This window comes from Scyliorhinus torazame, chromosome 6 (assembly GCF_047496885.1).
Source record: "Scyliorhinus torazame isolate Kashiwa2021f chromosome 6, sScyTor2.1, whole genome shotgun sequence".
NCBI lineage: Eukaryota > Metazoa > Chordata > Chondrichthyes > Carcharhiniformes > Scyliorhinidae > Scyliorhinus > Scyliorhinus torazame.
In genome coordinates, this window is record NC_092712.1 from 191,007,299 (window position 1) to 191,013,298 (window position 6,000).

At 45.8% G+C, this 6,000-nt stretch overlaps 1 long non-coding RNA gene across 2 annotated transcripts in view; it reads right to left on the bottom strand.

The window, feature by feature from the left end:
* LOC140425192 (uncharacterized) overlaps positions 1-5,766 on the bottom strand; it is a 97,926-nt gene extending 92,160 nt beyond the window's left edge. For both annotated transcript variants that reach the window (XR_011947784.1, XR_011947785.1), the window contains exon 1: positions 5,670-5,766. This is a non-coding gene — a long non-coding RNA (uncharacterized lncRNA). The remainder of the gene's footprint in view (positions 1-5,669) is intronic.
* Between the last annotated feature and the right edge of the window lie 234 nt (positions 5,767-6,000).

Here is a 6,000-nt window from a genome sequence, read left to right on the forward strand (position 1 = left end):
AGAGGGCCAGAGTCACAAACAGGCCAGGATCTCACAATTAAACCTATTGGAGAGTGGCTCAGGAGAATCCACAGCAGGACATAGCAGTGGTGGTGTGAGCTGTACAGGAGAGTCCACAACAGGACAAAGCAGTGGTGGTGTGAGCTGTTCAGGAGAGTCCACAACAGGACAAAGCAGTGGTGGTGTGAGCTGTTCAGGAGAGTCCACAACAGGACAAAGCAGTGCTGGTGTGAGCTCCAGGACCTCTGATGAACAACCCATACAGAAATGTAACATTGAATAACAAAGCAACTGATGTCGTGTGGACCAAGCAGGCTCATCTGTCGCATTAAAGGTAAGTGAAAATGGTGGGTCGAGAAGGTCGGCCAGCGCAGGATGCGAAGGTTGGCTGGTTGGTAAAAACGGGTCCCCAGAAAAAAAGTTTGAAAAACACTGTTGTAGATGGAGGCAAAGACTCCACAAGAGGCCAAGTTGACAGGATACAACTCTCTTTATTCTCACATCAGACACGTCAATCACTCCTCTACACTCCCCGCATTGGGAGGAAGCTCCACCCTCTAGTCACCTGGTTAGCTCATTGGATGTAGTACAGAATCCCATCCACTGTGTACAATATTTCTCATCTTATTTAGGGAAATATGTAAATGTGTTAGAAATAGTTCAGGGAAGGTTTACTAGACTATTACAGGAATGGCAGGTTGTCGGATGCAGTACAAGTTCTGTCCCTGTCGGGGATAGTTGGGTTGAGATTGCAATCAGATCAGCCATGAACTTATTGAATGGCGGAGCAGACCCTTGGGGCTGAATGACCTGCTCCTAATTCATATGTCGCTGCTGAAACAGTGATTTTAGTTGAAATGGCACACAAACTGTTCTGCTTTGTTTTAAATGCACAGCACTGAAGTGACAAAGACAAAATAGCCCTGCGTGGATTGGAGGTAACCTCAGGTCAGTCAGACAATGCACCTGATTTTATCTTGTCCCATGCATTGCTGCAGTTCAGCGGAGTAAGCCAATATCAACTATGTCATATCTTGCAACAAACTGGATTATCATGTACTTTCATTGACTCTTAACACTTTCTGTGTATTAGACATTGACTAACCACATCAGCAATTTGCATTGCCATATGGGACATCGCTGGCAAGCTATTTCACATCTTCATTTTCCTCGTGTCTTTGATGTATTTTTAGCAATTTAAGTCCTTTTGTGATAGGCTGAAGAATTTTGTAATGGTTGAAAATAACTCCCTGTTCAGTAACGAGTTCATCTCGGTCAGTTTCGGGACTGTCAGAACTCAAAGTCAGCTTCAGGTTTTAACATCATCTTTCTGCTTTAAGTTGAGGTGGCAATAAGGATGGAAGTTGCAGTCAAAACTCCACTAATTTTCCAAATTGATTTCATGGTTAAAATTTCTGATCAAACTCATTAACACAATCCTGCATTTAAAATCATCCCTGAGACGTTGTAGGTTGGGCAGTGTTATGGAACATAATTTTGTTGCATTAAAAAATATTCCTTGATACCTAGAGCGGTTTTATTGACACAGCTCAAAAAGGGTTTAGGACAAAAATAGCATTATTGATAAGATTACTTTGTCTATAATCTGAGTCACACAATTCTAAATAACTGAAAGTGACTTAAAAAATATACAGAATGGAATTATCGACTTCATTTGTATTTGCTAGCCAGTTTCATAGTATATTGAGGCACACCTATTAGTGCCCTTGAGCTGGATTATACTCTGAGAGCAAGCTCCCCCACATCCCAGCGTAAAGATCAGGGGTTGCAGGGATCTGCAAACCTGCCTCTACTTAGCCAGCTCAACTTGCTTTAATTTTTTGGCTGATAGGCCTTTAATTATTAGGCTGCAAGGGCTCTTCATTAGAGGAGGGCTTACACTTTTGGAGACCCTGCCCCCTCTCTATTTGCCGGGCCCCTTCATCATGCCCCGCCCTCTGGTGAGGTGGTGTCACGCACCAAATTATGTCAAGCCCTGCCCACAATGACATCGATGCCCTCCTGATCCCACCCACCCAGACACCTGAGGACCAAATATCATTTACTAATTACAACCTGGCCCAACCTGGCAGCAACAGAAATCACACAACAATAAGAATGGCGGCACGGTGACACTGTGGTTAGCACTGCTGTCTCAAAGAGCCAGAGTCCGGGGATCAATTCCGGCCTTGAGTGATTGCCTGTGTGGAGTTTGTACTTTCTCCCTGTGTCTGTGTGGGTTTCCACCGGGTGCTCTGGTTTCCTCCCACAGTCCAAAGATGTGCAGGTTAGGTGGATTAGCCATGCTAAATTTGTAGGGTGTTCTTTCAGTGGGTCAAATGGCCTCCTTCTGTACTGTAGGGATTCTGTGAATCTAGGAAGACAGAAAAATGTAGAAGCGAGGGTGGAAAAATTGACATCTACAATTCCACAACACCAACACCCCATTGTTGAGGAGCCCACTTGAGTGGGAGGTTTTAAAATGTCAAAACATCCTCCTGTCAGAACTCAAACCGTCAGTGTGAGCGCCGGCTGCTCAACCGCCAAAAGACAGAGAACGTGATCCAACAGCCATGCCGCACCCGAAAAGCAGTTCAGTGCGGCGCAGCGTGGGCATTAAAACCCGGGAGACCCCGCCCCTCAGATATACCGGGCTCGCAAGCCTCGCGAAATCTACCGCAATCTCACGATACATTGCAATGTAAATGCCGGCCATTGTGGATGGGATCACTTTTTGGCAAATCTGCATATTCGAGTGAGACAGTAAGCCTCACTCAAGTGCAGATTCCCGAGGTACCTGAAGCTTTGGGATTCATCTTCTTAACCTTGAAGATCTTGGGTGAGTGCTGTTCAGCGCTGGGCCCCACAAATGGGGACCTGATGGCACAGCACTTGTGGGGGTCTCCCAGGGGATTGGGGGGCCCCAGCCCCATGCACTTTGGGCAGGTTGGTGCCCTGGGCACCCTGGCAGTGCCACCTGGGTGTTAGCCTGGCACTGCCATGGTGCCAAGTTAGCATATTTTGCGCATGTTCAATCAGGACAGGGGTGTTTGAGTTGGGGGCCAGGGACCCTCCCATAGTGTGTTCGGCTTCGGGGAGTAGTGGGCTGATTCAAGATCCTAAATGGTGGTCCGATCTCTTGCTACACTGGGGAGTTCCAGCGAGCGGCACTCCCAGTGTACAAAATGGGGCTGTGTGCAGCCTCTGCCGCGTATTCCCAGCTGAGGGCCATTATACAACGCAAGTCGCCAGGAAACATGTGGCTAAACGCGCTTGCTATGGGACTTTATTCCCAATTAGTTGAATCGCGCCCAAGGGGAGGCTTCACAGGCCTTCCTGAGTTTTCCTCACACACATACACACAAATGAAACATTCCCCATCTCCCCATCAGATATGCACGTACACACACACACCTCAGCGTTACAAGCCGGTAAGAACTTTAAAAAGTGGACTTCTATTTACTGACATTGTGAATTGAAATTCCTGACTGAGAGATTTTTTCTTTCCATCCAGCCATTGTACGCCGAGGGCGGGAAAAGATGAATAAATAATCGTCACCTGACAAAATAAATAATAGTAAAGGACAAATCCACCCCCACCTCCACCCCGCAGCCATCCCATAAAATTAAAAGAAATATCTCTCTCACTTCACATTGATTTATAATCATTTGAGCTTTGGGGCCTAGAAGCAAGATACACACAGACACACACACAAAAAAACCTCGGGGCCAAGCACTTCCGCCACAACAAACAAAAAATAAATAAAAGGCCCAATGTATATATTTTTCTTTGCATGTGTAATATTTAAAATTTGAAAAATTTTAAAACTCCCACCTGGTGACCGAGACACATCTTGGTTACCGTCTCACTCTCCGTGTAAAAAAACATTATAAATGTGTATATATTACATAAACTTTCTGTCGTTCGGCAAGATGCTTAGCCCTTATTTAAAACTGATCCCGTTGTGTTTCTATGGTTTAAAATAAAAATATTGTGTAAATAAATACACATTTGGCATTCAACTCCCGTTCGAGGTGGCAGTTGGTGGTTGCAGCTCTCTTTCCCGCCTGTGTTAATTCACTGGATCATCGTGTAAAAAACGAGCTGTTCCAGCCTGTTTGTATTCTTTTCCTTGACCTCAATCTCGCAACAGTTTTGAATCCTCAAGCAGCCATTATTATGTGCATCTTTAATTTATAACATTTGACTGTAATTGCATGGAGAGGGTACTCAGTAAAGCATTGATTCATTTCAAAGCTCAAGAACCTGCTTGTAAGGCATGTTTTAATAACCATGTAACTTTGGTTTTAAATTTATAATCGGTGGTCAACTGCTTACTTCAAGAGTCACTCAGTCATGATCAAAACATAGCGACAGCCGAGGCAGACTTACATTGATTGGTGCTCCTACTGCCGCACCACAGCCATCTCTCATAATGGGGCCCTCCCAATGGCTGGGGCCCTGTGCTGCAGCGCTGTGTGTTTCATGATAAGTCCACCTCTGACAATCATTCTCCACCAGGACATCCTGCCTTATGGCCAAGTGGGGGCGAACAGCTCTGCAGTCCTGCAGCTCGACTGGGAGCAGTTGCCACTGTTGATACCGCAGCAGGGGGTCCTGTGAGGAAGAGAAGTCAGAGGTTCCCCAGGACCCCGGCATTAGCAACTATGCATGTCTGATTTGTCTGGAGGGGCTCCTGGGCCACAGCACATAGATAATACCTCTTCTGGCCTTCACCTCCTGTACCAACCCCCCAATATAATATTTTGTAGTCTTAGTCATAGAAAGTCATAGAATTTACAGTGCAGAAGGAGGCCATTCAGCCCATCGAGTCTGCACTGACCCTTGGAAAGAGCACCTTACTGAAGCCCCGCACCTCCACCCTATCCCTTTTATCTCTGTAACCCAACCTAACATTTTTGGACACTAAGGGCAATTTAGAATGGCCAACCCACCTAACCTGCATGTCTTTGGACTGTGGGAGGAAACCGGAGCACCCGGAGGAAACCCACGCTGACACGGGGAGAACGTGCAGACTCCGCACAGGCAGTGACCCAGTGGGGAATCAAATCTGGGACCCTGGAGCTGTGAAGCAACTGTGCTAACCACTATGCTACCTTGCTACCCTCTTGGAACCAGCTATGCCCCCCACATCAAATCACTTTCAGATTACTTTCACTACCTACTCTAGCCACAACGCATCTCCCCTTTAAGAAGCACAGGCTGACTTTATATCGTTCAGGCTAGCTTTAACTAGCCTCTCTTTGCTTTGTTCCCCTTATTGGGTTTGCAGGCAATCAACAGTGCTCTTAGCATTACCCGCATGCTATAATCATGCATACCGTCTGCATTAGGTGGAATGGGCGTGGGGTATACTGCACTGACATCCCCATATCTGTTTGGAGCCATGTCCAGTTTCATGACCTTTCTCTTTTGTAAATGAATATCAATTTTCAATTTCGGTTATCATTACACTTAATCTTGCTGGCAACAATTGAAGCCAGGGTACCAGATCACTGCATCTCGAACATAGATTGCAAATAACTAGTTTTGGCTCAACGCATTGACTTTATCGTGTACCCTACCTTTCAGTCACTACAGTTTTGCAAGTTAAGTAATATGTATTGAGTTGCTGCTGCGAGTTCATGCACTTTAAAAAAATAATTACCTTGAGGTTTAGGATCACCACAAATTTCATGGAAACACATACTGACAGAAACCTTTTAAACCCAATACTGCTCGATAACTGTAGTTGCTTTTTTGCTGAGGGCATATGTGCAAATACTCAGGAGGCATTTGCTGGGCGTTATTCTCTACATCACCCACCCCACCCCCACACACAGCCAATGATAAGGTTGAGCCCATTCCTGAACTGTAAGGATCAGTGATAATCATCACCAGGTGTTGGAGCTGTTGAAACTCCCACCACACTCGCAGGCTCTTTGCCACAATATGTACTTTACAAGTAGCTTTCTCAGCAGTTTGCAGGGTCTGACAGC